A 14,899-nucleotide genomic window follows, 5' to 3' on the forward strand; every position below is an offset into this window, starting at 1 on the left:
TAAGGATCTCCAGCTTGATGCACTGCAGCATCAGGGATACTGGAGGTGCCACAGAGTTCCTGCATCTCATATGAAGGACCTATCACTAACCCTGAATAATTCTCAATGCACTAAAAGACAGAGAGAGAGGAAAAAAAGCTTACTAGAAACTTACTTAGAGTTTCAGCTTGTTCTCGCTGAAGCATGTTGAACCAAAACCCTAACAATGCCCAACTACTCTAACCCTTGCCCACTCCAACAACGGCCTCTCCACTGACACCTCACTTCTTTTTATTGACCGTTGCTAACTTACTGATAACCCAAGCTATCTCCCACTTCTCAGACAAGTCCCCACAAGCTCTGCTCACTTTTTAAAACTGGTGCACAAAGTCTACAAGTGTCTCTAACAATTTTTGAGATCTCCTGCTCTGCTGACAAATCCTGTTTTGATTTTAAAAACTGACCTTATGGGTCTATGAGAGTGGAAAAGCTCAGCTCATGAAAAGCTGGACAATTGGGCAATAATTACTTAATAGATGTTTATCTATGGAAAGAATATTTTTTAAAAACACCTGATTTTGAGAGGATATTTTGCCTTAAGATAAAGCTTGAACATGTATTACAATTTAAAGGACAGGAAGGTATTTTCTGTAATGTGCTTGATTCTTGGTACCAGGTTTATGTTCCAATATTAAGTTAAAAGTTAGACCACTGATATGGCTTTAAAGCCAAGACTATTCTAATAAGTCTTGAGAAACTAGCAAAATACTTGTGTGATCATTTTTTGTAAATGGAACTTCTATTTCATTTGTGTCAGCTGTGAATAAATCTGTGCATTCCATGCATGGTAGCAAACACATTTTTCTTCAGTCTGTTAGCCATTCCTGATATCTCATTGTATAAGGTTTTGTACACAATCTGAAAAAGTCAACATTTGTTGACGCATTTAACTCTGACACGTGTTAACAGAGAAAAGTGTAAATAGTCTTGATACCATCTGCCTGACATTCCCTGTTTCAGCAAAAAAAAACAGAGCAAATTCCTTCCTTGCTAAATAATTAACAAATTTGGCATTCTAATCACTGAAGTAGTCAGCTCCAGAAAACACAGATACTGAGAACAGGAAATCTATTACAGCAGCCAGTAAAACTAAACATTTGTAATCAGTATCCTTTAATGTTTCTGCAGTTTAACAAACTGGTTAATCAGTGCAAATTCCTAAAAGCTGTGTTAACCTGGCAGTGGATTTGTGAAGTTTTAAGGTAAAGCTGTAAAAATGGCTCATTGGACTTGTGCGGAGGTAAAAGACCCACCAAAGAGCAATGTTGGCAAGTAGCAGAGTAATACTATTAGACATCAAAAGACAAAATATCAGTTATTCAAATAACATTGCATGAAAGAGAGATGGGGAGATAATGCACTGCAAGGAAAGTATTAAGAGTCTCAGTTTAAATATGTGCTTCTCAATTGGTTAATGAATCTCAGGACTGTATGTGGTGACATATATGTACTCTGATAATAAAATCTACTTTGAACTTTGTACTTTGATCACATTTCTGAAACAATTTCTTTTTAGGCAGTACAGCAAGAAAGTGAATGTCTTGCTTTTACACTAGTTGTCGATTTTATGAGTTTTCCGTTGATATTCTGCCTCATGGAGTTGCTTGGAGGGGGAAGATGCGGATAGCTTGTGGGTTGGTGCATGCCTACCACCATTAACACTGCATGTCTGGACTTGAGGTAATAAATCACTTCTTGAATATTCCCTCTTCGTTTTGAGTTGTAATGGGGAGCTTTTGAAGTTGAAGCAAACCTTAAGTACTATATCCTTAACCCATCCCTCATGTAATTTCTTTCCGTGACAAAGTTTAGAATGCAATCTGTATTTTCAGCCATCAGTTCTACATGCAAATGATGTGGCCAGACAACTGGACTGAACCCAGGGTCTGAATACTGGGGTTGTTGGTTCAGTTGAGAACACTGATAATTATCTCTACTCAATCAACTATTACCTTCAATTTTAAAATTTCAGATTCGTATCTCCCTCCCTCCCTTTGTAGTCTGGAACAGTAATGTAACCCCTCCGAAACTAAATCACCGACTTTCTATGTACTTTTAGTTCCCAGACTCTTATATTCAGAGAGTTCATCTCTAGAAACCCCTTCCCACATCCTTCCATCTCCCGAACCTCTACCAGGAACTTCCTTAAAATGCACCCAACCAACCAAGATCTGAATATTTCTTTTGTCACCTCAGAGCTCATTGTGTCCCTTCACCTCTGCAAAGCATGTCTGGCCATTTGTCTATATTGTGTTTTGGGTTTTTTTCTTGTCAAAAGCTAAAATATACAAGTTCCTTTTTTGCCGGCCTCTGCACGTAGAATACAAAACAAATCTTTAGTGTAAGTGAGAATAATAAACCAATTAAAAGTCTTTGAACCATGGCCACTGTGACATGTCATCGGTACTTAAGCTGCTTCAAAGTTCAAAGCTAATTTATTATCACAGTCAATACTGCATATGTCACCATATATAACACCCTGACAATCATTTTCTTACAGGTAATCACACTAAATACAAAAATCACAATAGGATTAACGATAGGCCACACCCAAAAGAACGGACAACAACCAATGTGGGAAAAAACCAACAAACTGCAAATACAAAAATAAAGAGAAGAAAGGAAATAATAATACTAAATAGGCAATAAATATCGAGAACATGAGATACATGAGATCAGTCTTTGAAGCTGAGTCCACAGGTTGTGAGAAGAGTTCGGTGCAAGGGTGAGGGAAGTTGAATGAAGTTATGCCCTCTGGCTGAGGAGCCTGATGGTTGAGGAGTAATAGCTATTACTGAACCTGATGATGTAGGTCCTGAGGTACCTGTACCTTCTTCCTGATGGCAGCAGCGAGAAGAGAGCATGCTTGTGTGGTGGGGTTCCTTGATGATGGATCCTGCTTTCCTGCGACAGTGCTCCATATAGTTGAGCTCAATACTGGGGAGGGCTTTACTTGTTATGGACTGGGCAATATCCATTACTTTTTAATTGGCTTTTCCTTACAAGAGCATTGGTGGTTTCTGTAGCAGGCTATGATGCAACCAGTCAACATACCGTCCATCACACATCTATAGAAGTTTGTCAGAGTTTTAGATGGCATGCCAAATCTTTGCAAACTTCCAAGAAAGCAGAGACGCTGCTCTGCATTCTTCATAATGACACTTGCATGCTGGACCCAGGACAGATCCTCTGAAATGATAACACTGAGGAATTTAAAGTTACTGACCCTCTTCATCTCTGATCCTCTGAGGGGGACTGGCTCATGGGCCTCTGGTTTCTTCCTCTTGAAGTCAATAATCAGTTCCTTGGTCTTTGTGACATTGAGTGATTTAACTGAGAAATGGTTAGTACTTCTCCTGCAATTAGGATACCTCTTCGTTATTTTTTTTTAAGCTCACCAACCTCTCTTTTATTGTACGAACAGCAGAATGGAAACTGTTCTAGCAGCACCAAATCTGGAAGAAATAACAGCAAGAATTTTCCCTAGAATTTCAACACATTTTACTCAGACATACTTCACTCAGAGTGAAGGGGAGAAATACTGGATCCTAAATTTTCAAACATATTATATTTACATCAACATTTAGTATCAATATGAAATAAATCATCATTGAATTTCAATATAAACTTTGCTACATTAAAATCAATCTTCCATTCACTCACACGGAAAGTAGACCTTGAGGATATGCGAGGAGCCGTCTGGATGTTGTTGATGTTTGTATTTGCTGCATGAACAGCAGAGAGGCATGAATAGCCATGGAAACCCCTCCATCTTCAGAAAAGGGCAGCCATTTCCACAGGCTAGTTCCAATCGGAGAAGCTGAATGACATCCAGTCCTCATCTGCAGGAGCATCAACAGAAAGGTCACTACACGTGAAACTTTATTGCGGTGCAAGTTGTTACAACAGCAGTGGGTGGTTAAGAGAAGAAAATTTCTTACTGCAATCTTATCTTCAGTCCTGACATGAATTTCCCCTCCTCTTCTTTCTGATGGCAATATTTTATCATTTCACATAATAAACCTGAACATCAAAAACCGGTTAAACATCATTTACTATCAGTGTCAGAGAAGTACAGCTACTTTCTTGCATTTGAAGAGTTCTTCTCATGATTTCAGAGGATTCAAAATCATTTTTCAGCAATTAAAACATTTGAAATAAAGTTGCTCTTGTGTGCAGGTATTTATTTATACAATTACTATACTATCCTGATAATCTGGGATATTGTTTCCCTGAATGGGAAAGCACAGGGGAGATTTTCCAGATTTTGCTCAAAATGTTCCTTCATATAGACGCTGTTCCCCACATTAAAACTCCTGGAAATTTTAGATACTGTTCAACATTTGTAGGCAAAACCCGATTTAAAAAAATTTTCATTAAACATCCACAACATGCTCTCTAGAACCTGCAGCACGCTCCATAAGATCTCTTCTTTTTCTTCCATCTTTTCATGTCTGAAGAGCTAATGTACACTTATGGCCTGACTTTTTCATTAGTGATACATGTCTTGCACTTCTTTCAGTGATTTTTCTTTGCGTGTGTATGGTCCTTGCCTGACAAAGGTTTCTCATACAGCTGTGAGGTGTATCAACGTGTGTGAGGCCTGTTTCAGAGCAAGTCAAGGGGGGAGGGGGGGGCAACTTGAATAGATAGCAAGACCTCTTCCTGGTTCTTTGCGGGAATGGGACCCATTCTCGGGGTTTCAGGACTAGCCATTGTTTGGCACGCCAAGGGTTTGGCCTGAGAGTCTGGCTTGAATTTGGAAGCCTAAGATCTCAAGGCTCTGGAGACGGGCAGATCGAGGGTGGGTGTCACGACAGGAGACCTGTGTGTCGTCAGGGGAGTCAGGATACCTGCTGTGGGCCCGAAGACCCGGGATCTTTGCGATCTTCAGGCACAGAGCTCAAAAAAGTGATGTTACAGACTTTTTAACATCATAAACCAGCAAGTTGTTAGTTATGTCTCCCCACTCTCTGGGAAAATGGAGACACCTTTCTCCCCCTTAATAGGGAGAGAGAGAACCTGCGGTATGTCGAATGCCGGGTGTAACACGAAGTCTTTGGGGTAACTACAAGTCTGTGTCTTTGCTGTTGCTTTGCTCACGCTTGAGCGCTTGGTGGTGGTACCGATGCTTGTTTTTATTTGCCGGTGGAGGGGGGGGGGGGTGATTGTTGTTTGCTGCTGCTTACGCGCAGGAGGGAGGGGAGCTGGGGGGACTTTGGGTTTCTTACGTTTAATTGTCATTCATTCCTTGGGACACTTCTCTGTTTCCGTGGATGTTTGTGGAGAAAAAGCATTTCAGGATTTATACTGTATGCATTTCTCTGACATCAAATTGGACGTTTGACCCTTGGTTATGGCCACCCTCACCTCAGCCTGAGTGATAATCTTAGCCAGCCGTCCCCTTGTTACCCTTTGCAACCCTCACACAACTGCCCAATCCATCCCCCACCCTCTCACTGCTTCCAACCTGGACACGTCCTTATTTTCCACCTCCTCCAATGCAGCCGCTGACATGTGCTTATAACCTATCCGCATATTTTCTTCAACTTCTTTTATGATGATAGAGCTGGTGAAAAGATCAGCTTTGAGCACATCAGCCATTTAGCATCGTCTCTTTTTTATTTACTCACTTATATGATGTGGGCATTGCCAGCTAGGCCAGCATTTATTGCCCATCCCTGGTTGCTGTTGAGAAGGTGGTGACAAGCTGCCTTCTTGCACCCCTGCAGTCCCTGAGGTGTAGGTACACATCCACGGCGCTGTTAGGGAGAGAATTCCATGATCTTGACCCAGTGACAATGAAGGAACAGCGGTATGTTTCCAAGTCAGGATGGTGAGTGACTTGGAAGGGGATTTCCAAGTGGTGGTGTTCCCAGGTACCTGCTGTTCTCATCCTTCTAGATCATAGTGGCTGTGGGTCCAGAAACTGCTGCCTTATATTGCACAAAATATCTTTGGCCAGAATGCTGCAATATCACTTACCCCAGGTTATTCATTTCCCCACCGTGCACTGCAAGTTAGTATGCCATCAAAGGACATAACAATCCTCCTGGTTCATCAGTTGAAAGGAAGTACAAAACTTATTGCATTGTAGATATTTTCCAGAAATACACACAACACTGTCAGGTGATGCTTTGTGCTCACAGGACTGGACGCAAGAGTGGAGGAACGGCAAATTCTCTCAGTCATGGTAGTCACTGACGCCAGCTCAACCCAGGAGGAGAGGACGGGAGACACTCCTTGAAGAGAAGGAAATGAGGTTAGACATACAGTAGGAATACCAACAGAAGTATCTGAGGCATGGCCAGGTGACACTGCAAGACCATAAGACCACAAGATAAAGGAGTAAAATTAGGCCACTTGGCCCATTGAGCCTGCTCCGCCATTTCATCATGGCTGATCCAATTTTCCTCTCAACCCTAATCTCCTACCTTCTCCCCGAATCCTTTCATACCCTGACAAATCAAGGATCTATCAACATCTGTCTTAACTATATATAAAGACTTGACCTCCACAGCTGCTTGTGGCAATGAATTCCACAGATTCACCACTCTCTGGCTGAAGAAATTCCTCTCATCTCTGTTCTAAAAGGACACCGCTCTATTCTGAAGCTGTGTCTTCTGGTCTTAGACTCTCCCACCATAGGAAACATCCTGTCCACATCCACTCTATCAAGACCTTTCACCATTTGGTCAAAATAATTTGATTGGTTTCAATTAGGTCATCCCTCATCCTTCTGAATTCTAGTGAATACAGACCCAGAGCCATCAAATACTCTTCATATGATAAGCCATTCAATCCTGGAATCATTTTTAAGAACCCCCTTTGGACCCTCTGTTTCAGCACATCCCTTCTAAGATAAGAGGCCCAAAACTGTTCACAATACTCCATGTGGCCTCACCAATGCTTTATAAAGACTCATCCTTGCTTTTATATTCTCGTCCTCTTGAAACGTGTGCTAATATTGCATTTGCCTTTCTCACCACAGACTCAACCTGCAAATTAACCTGTAGGGAATCATGCACAAGGACTTCCAAGTCCCTTTGCAGTTCAGGATTTTGTATTTTTTCTCCATTTAGAAAACAGCCAAACTTTTCATTTCTTCTACCAAAGTGCATGACCATACACTTCCCATCACTGTATTCCATCTGCCAATTCTGGGCCCATTCTCCTACTCTGTCTAAGTGCTTCTGTCACCTCTCTACTTCCGCATCACCACCTGCCCCTCCGCCTATCTTCGTATCATCTGCAAACTTTGCAATAAAGCCATCAATTGCATCATCCAAATCATTGACATATAGCATAAATAGAATCGGTGCCAACACAGACCCCCGTGGAGCACCTCTAGTCATAGGAAGCCAACCAGGTAAGACTCCCTTTAGACAAATCATTCTCTACAAACACCGGAGATCTGTGCTTTAGAGCACAATGAGAGTCCCCTTTAGATAATCATAGAATGGGGGAAACACGTGCTGATCACAATCAACCTGACAAAACCAAACAGAAAGCACCTGGGCTTCACGGCACTAACAATTTATTAAATACAAGTGCTCTAGGAACAGAGCAGCCCAAAGCTCTACAGCAAGCCACAGAGGCCTGCAGGGCTCATGACACATTCTCTCGATTGAGAATTGTATCCACAATCTTGTAAGTCAGGGTTAGGCAATTTCCTGGCTGGAACTGCTGTATATTAATTGGTTGTATTTCATTTTCTGTTGTTTGATGACAACACCAGCATTTATTATCTAACCATATATGTCCTAGATGAGGTAGGAGCAAAGATAATGGCTGAAATTTTTGAACTGGTTTAGTTTGTGCAGTAAAGTGTATCACTGTTGCCGTTGGGAAAACAAAGAAAAGGCAATGTATTTCCAGATCAGGATGGTAAGCAACTTGGAATTGAACTTGAACCTATTGTCTTACTACATATCCCACCAAGGTATTTCAGTAAGTTACCAAAGTACATTCTGTGCATTGAACACAAGGATAACAGTGAAGAAAGCTGTGATCAGGCAGGCTGCTTTGACTGGATGGTCTCAATTCTCTCGTGCATTTCTAACGCAGCGTTCATCATGGCAGGTGCAAGAGGAAGCTATACAGTAAATAGTAGGATCTTTGGGAGCAATAATGTGCAGAAAATCTTCAGGTGGAGGTCCATAGTTCCTTGAAAATGGCAAAACTGGTGTACAAGTGGCAAAGTCATACAGCATACTTGCCTTCATTGATCAGGCCTTTGGGTAAGGAAGTCAGGGAGTCAAATCACAGTGTATAAAACTTTACTTAAGCCATACTTATAGTATTATGTGCACACAATTGTTGCCACACCATGGGATGGGTATGGAAACTTTGGAGAGGTTTACCTGGATGTTTCTTGGATTAGAATGTATTAGCTATGAGGAGAGTTCAAAGTAAATTTATTATTAGTGTAACATAGTGCCTGGTCAGATTACATATTATCAGATACCTGGAACCTGGTAGCTTGCCTCCCGGGTGCCAGGGTCCGAGATGTTTCTGAATGTGTCCACAATATCCTGAAAAGGGCGGGGGGTAGGGGGTGGGGTGGTGAGCAGCCAGAAGTTGTGGTACATACTGGTACCAATGACATAGGAAGAAAAAGGGAGGAGGTCCTGAAAAGAGAATATAGGGAGTTAGGAAGGAAGCTGAGAAGCAGGACCTCAAGGGTAGTAATCTCAGGATTACTGCCTGTGCCACAGGACAATGAAGGTAAGAATAGAATGAGGTGGCAAATAAGTGCATGGCTGAAGAATTGGAGCAGGTAGCAGGGATTCAGTTTTCTGGATAATTGGGACTTCTTGTGGGGCAGGTGTGACCTGTAAAAAAGGAACGTGTTGCACTTGAATCGGAGGGGGACCAATATTCTTGTGGACAGATTTACTAGAGCTGTTGAGAGTGGTTTAAACTAATATGGCAGGGGGATGGGAACCAGGATGTTCGAGCTAAGGATGAGCCAGCAGGTTCACAAGTAGATGATGAGCGTAACATGAATGTGAGGAAGGTCAAGCCAATGATTGGGTGCAAATGCAGATGGAGCAAAGAGTTAAATTGTACTGCAGAGGAAAAATTCAAAAGGGCAAAGAATGCAGGACTGAAGGTGCTGTAGTTAAATTTGCATAGCATTCAGAATAAAGTGGACAAACTCGTGGCACAATTAGAGATTGGTTAGTATGACGTTGTGGGCATCACTGAATTGTGGCTGAAAGAAGGACATAGTTGGGAGCTTAACATCAAAGGATATACTTTGTCTTGAAAGTATGCTTGTACTTAAAGGCATAAGCGGTGGTGTCGCTCTGTTAATATGAGATGGAATTACATCTTTAGAAAGAGGTGACATAGGGTCAGAGAATGATGAAACTTTGTGGGTGGAGTTAAGAAATTGCAAGGGTGAAAAAACTTTATAGGAATTATATATAGGCCTCCAAATAGTAGCTAATATGTGGGGTTAAGATTGCAAAGGGAGCTGGAAAGGGCATGTAATAAGGGTAATGACACAATTGTAATGGGGGACTTCAATATGCAAGGGGATTGAGAAAAACAGGTTGGTATTGGATTGCAAGAGAGGGAGTTTGTTGAGTGCCTATGAGGTGGCTTTTTAGAAAAGCTCGTTCTTAAGCCTACTCAGGGAAGGGCTATCGTAGATTAGGTGTAGTATAATAACCCAGATCTTATTAGGGAGCTTAACATAAAGGAAACCTAAGGTGACAGTGATTATAATGTGATTGGATTTACACTGCAATTTGAGAGGGAGAAGCATAACTCACATGTATCTGTATCGCAGTGGAATAAAGGGAGTTACAGAGGCATGAGAGAGGAGCTTGCCCAGGTGGATTGGAGAATGATCTGGCAGGGATGACAGCAGAGCATAGATGGCTGAAGTTTCTGGGGATAGTTCACGAAGTGCAGGATAGATAAGTCCCACAGAAGAAGTTGTTGTCTGATGGCAGGGGTAGGCAACTGTTGTTGACAAAGGAAGTTAAGGACTGCACAAAAGCCAATGAAAGATCATATAAGGTAGCAAAAAATGAATGGGAAGTTGGATGATTTTTTAAATCCAACAAAAGGCAACTAAAAAAGCTATAACAAGGGAAAAGATGAAGTATGAGGACAAACTAGCCGATAATATAAAGTAGAATACTAAGTCTTTTTTTCAATTATATTAAAAGGGAGGTAAGAGTTGATATTAGACCACTGGAAAATGATGCTGGTGAGGTAGTAATGGGGGACAAAGAAATGGCAGATGAACTTAATGAGTACTTTGCATTTGTCTTCACTGTGGAAGACACTAGCGGTGTACTAGAGGCCCGTGAGTGTCAGGGAGCAGGAGTGAGTGCTATTGCAATTACAAAGGAAAAAGTGCTAGGTAAACTCAAAGGTCTTAAGGTGGAAAAGTCACCTGGGTCAAATGGACTACATCCTAAAGTCCTGGGAGAGATTGCTGAAGAGATAATGCATTGGTCATGATTTTGTAAGAATCACTTGATTCTGGTGTGGTCCTGGGGGACTGGAAGATTGCAAGTGTTACTCCACTCTTTAAGAAAGGAAATGATAGGCCAGTTAGGCTAACCTCAGTGGTTGGTGTCTATTATTCAGGATGAGGTTTTGAGGTACTTGGAGACTAATGATAAAATAAGTCAATGTTAGCATGGTTTCTGTCAAGTGAAATCTTGCCTGATAAATCTGTTAGAGTTCTTCAAGGAGTAAGAAGCAGAATGGACAAAGGAGAAGCAGTGGATGTCATTTACTTGGATTTTCAGAGGGCATTTGATTAAGGTGCCACACATAAGGCTAATTAACAAGATAAAACCCTACGGCATTACAGGAGAGATACTGGCATGGACAGTGTAATGGCCAAGAGGCAGAAGGCAACAAGTGGGAATAAAAGGGGCCTTTTCTGATTGGCTACCAGTGACTAGTGATGTTCCTCAGGGGTCAGTATTAGGACCGCTGCTTTTCACATTGTTTGTCAATGACTTAGATAATGGAATTGATGGCTTTGTGGCAAAGTTTGTGGATGATATGAAGATAGATGGAGGGATAGGTAGTGCTGAGGAAGCAATGCAATTGCAGCAGGACTTAGACAAATTGGAAGAATGGGCAAAAAGGTGGCAGGTGGAAGACAGTGCATTTTGGTAAAAGGAACAATAGTGCAGACTATTATCTAAATGGGGAGAAGGTTCAAACATCAGAGGAGCAGAGGGGCTTAGGAATCCTCGTGCAAGACTCCCAGAAGGTTAATTTACATGTTGAGTCTGTGGTAAAGAAGGCAAATGCAATGTTGACATTTATTTGAAGGGGAACAGAATATAAGAGCAAGGAGATAATGTTAAGCCTTTATAAGACACTAGTCGGGCTGCACTTAGAGTATTGTCAAAAGTTTTAGGCCCCTTATCTCAGAAAGGATGTGTTGTCACTGAAGAAAGTCTAGAGGAGTTTCATAATTCCGGGAATGAAGGGCCCAGAAACATACGACAAATGCTTGGCAGCTTTGGGCCTGTACTCACTGGCATTAAAAAGAATGCAGGGTTGGGGCAGGGGTGGTTCTCAGTGAAACCTACCGAATGTTGAATGTTCCTATGTTTGAGGTATCCAGAACGAGAGGGCACAGTCTCAAAATTGAGGGGTGACCATTTAGAACTGGAGTAAGTAGGAATTTTTTTTTAGCCAGCGAGTAGTAAATCTGTGGAATGCTCTGCCACAAACTGCGGTGGAGGCCAAGTCTGTGCATATATTTAAGGTGGAAGTTGCTCATTTCCTGATTGGTTGGGGCATCAAAAGATATAACGAGAAGGTAGGTGTATGGGGTTGAATGGGATCTGGGATCAGTCATGATGGAGTAATAGATGGGCTGAATAGCCTAATTCTGCTCCTATGTTTTATGGTCTATATTTGTCATCATATACAACCTTGAGATTCATTTTCTTGCAGGCGTACGCAGTAAACCCAAGAAACACAATAGAATCAATGAAACATGCACCCAACAGGATGGACAAACAAGCAATATGAAAAAGAAAATAAACTCAGCAAATACAAAAGTAATAATATTAACAACAATAATAAATAAATAAACAAAACATTGAGAACAGGAGATGAAGAGTCCTCGAAAGTGAGTCCATGGGTTGTGAGCAACACACACAAAATGCTGGGCGAATTTCACGTAATATCAGTGATAATAAATCTGATTCTGATTCTGAAATAGAATCAGAAAGAAATTTGCTGTTCTTAAGTTTTCCTATTTAAATCTTTCTGTTACTGTTATTTGTTCTGAATGTTTGAATTTGGCCTTCCAGTCAGAAGCCATGTGAGCCTCCATCTCATTTCTGATAAGATAATCTCGGTCAGTCTGGTTTTATGATTTTATAACCATGAAGTGCCTGGTTAAGTGCTGCCTAAATGCTAACACTTGTTGAAACTGATCCAGATTGTGATTCATAAAGGCACTAGTTTGCATGCAGGATTTCCAGTTCTAAGCCAAAGGAGTATTGACAGAAGAACTTTTGTCAGGTGAGATGGCAACAAAATAAGTACTTTCAAGTTTTTATGAAGTGAAACACAACCCATTATTGGCAGGCATGCCTTCGGTTATGTAGACCTCTTCCTTCTCTAAACTTCTCCTTTAAGGAGCCCTTTGAAGCATCCTCAGCCGAACATTGGCAGTTTTGCACAACTGTAAATGATTTGGAATTTTTACTGAATCAATGGTGATAGCCACCATAATTTACTTGCCACATTTCTTTCTATAACTACAATTTTATTTATTTATTTATAGATACAGCACGGAGTAGGCCCTTCTGGCCCTTCGTGCCATGCCATCCCAGCAACCCCGCCAAGCCTGATTTAATTCTAACATAATTATGGGACAATTTGCAATGGCCAACCTTGTACATCTTTGGACTGAGGGAGGCAATGAGTTCAATGTCAATATATTCCAAAAACAGGACATGCTTGCTGGGATTGTAACAATTTAATTTAATGTTCTTGTTGCTCTTAATGTTTGGAGCTTGTAGAAAATTTACACCAATGATCTTGATAATATTGATAAAACTGAGAATATTACACATTGCATTGTAATTACGCAGATTGCTCTGTGAAAACACCCTGTGATGAGAAGCACTGTTTAATTCACAAATAGCATCTAGAATATTTTCTGAGAAATGATCCAAATGGCAATTAAAAAGGGTCAGCCTCCATCACTTCCACAAGACAATCCAATCAATCTTGCTTGAAGGTCTTCAGCTGATATGTTTACAGCTACTAAAAATGAAGGTAACTGGCTACATTGACAAAGAACCTGGCAGATTTGGAAAACTGTCCAAAATATCTAGAATGTTTATCTTCATGGAGAATTTTCTTTTATTCTGTTGAAAGTGTTAATAAAATGAAGAAAGATGTGGCATGATTCTGTGCAAGATGTTTTAAATTCATTTTTAAATTCATTTTTGAAGGAAAGAATGATAGAAAGACTCTCAAATACTCAAGACCTTGTTTTATTTTCAATTACCCTCATAAACAAGTTCAAAAGTTGAATCCTTCCTATTGCCCAATTAACGTGTGATCTTAAGTATCCATAAATAGGTACATTGAGCAAAGGTTAATTTAAGGGAAAGATTTGCAAATCAACCTATACTTTTAGTGCAAGGAGTGTTCTTCATGTGGCACAGTAGAAGAAGCATAGGCAGCCCACAATGTGATCAACTAAAGTGACCACCACTCTGCTAGAGAAAACTAATGCAAGTTGGTTGATTGCACTGCAGAGGCCACAGGAGCCATCCTGAACTTTCAGTTGCTTGTCACTTTAATTCACCATCCCATTCCCATTCGGATCTCTTTGCTTGTGGCTCCTTGCACCATTACAAGATCCAATATACGCTCAGACAACCTTTTGTCTAGGCATATTGCTGTCTTCTGACCTTGATATCTGATTCTCCCACTTTATAAAATCTGCTCTTTCTTCCTGCCCGTTTTTGCCTGCCATTCTTTTATTTTCCCCCTCTTTGTATAGATTGGCTTGCTAGGCATCTCCTGCAGGCTGGAACTGCGCTAGTCACATATTTCACAACAGATGATCCTATCTGCCACATTCCTTATCTATTCTTGTAAGTCTGGCCTTATCTTGCTCCTAGAAGTTGCACAACCTTACTTTAACAACAAATTACGGAGACCAAGCAGCTGAAAGTGCTGGAATCTGCCAATTTTAAGGCATTTTGACTCATCCTGTCACATGCATTCATTTTGTTCTACACACTCCTCCTTAACTCTCATTCCCACTGAAAACTAATTTGTATTTCTTTCCTCCCCAGTTCTAACAGAGTGACGAACCTGAAATGTTGACTATTCATCTTTCTTTTGATGCTGCCTAACCAAATGAGTTTTTCTAGCAATTTCTGTTTTGTATTCTTGTCAGAAACTTTTTGGAAGCCGTATAAATGTACCACAATGCAATTGAGAAGCAACGAAGGACATTTGGTATAGATGATCAGTACCAAAATATTTACTTTCAATGCTGCTACCCTCCCAAATTTGGTTATTATGGGACTTCTAGAACTGGAGATTAAAGTTAAAATATTTAGACTAACAATATGTTTACCCAAAATTCTGTGAAGTACTATCACCTATTAAAACAGTTCAATCAGAATCAGAATGTTGTTGTATTTATGAGGTATTATGAACTAAAAAGTCTTAAGGAAAACTGGATGCATATTTTTCATCAATAAGTGCTCATTTGTATTATCCATCAAGACATAGACAAAAACTAAATGATCAGTTTATGTTATTCATTGTTTTTGCATATATATATCAATACATCACAAATATAGACTAAATCAATATGAAGCTTACATAA

The 14,899-nt window shown here is 40.6% G+C and overlaps 1 long non-coding RNA gene across 1 annotated transcript; it reads left to right on the forward strand.

Moving 5' to 3' along the window:
• Positions 1 to 1,495: 1,495 nt before the first annotated feature.
• On the forward strand, positions 1,496 to 14,637 carry LOC140738963 (uncharacterized). The gene is made up of 3 exons (XR_012101493.1): positions 1,496 to 1,719; positions 6,189 to 6,301; positions 14,358 to 14,637. It is a non-coding gene; the product is annotated as an uncharacterized lncRNA (long non-coding RNA).
• The last annotated feature ends 262 nt before the right edge of the window (positions 14,638 to 14,899 follow it).

The sequence above is a fragment of the Hemitrygon akajei genome, chromosome 14 (genome assembly GCF_048418815.1).
Source record: "Hemitrygon akajei chromosome 14, sHemAka1.3, whole genome shotgun sequence".
NCBI classification, from domain to species: domain Eukaryota; kingdom Metazoa; phylum Chordata; class Chondrichthyes; order Myliobatiformes; family Dasyatidae; genus Hemitrygon; species Hemitrygon akajei.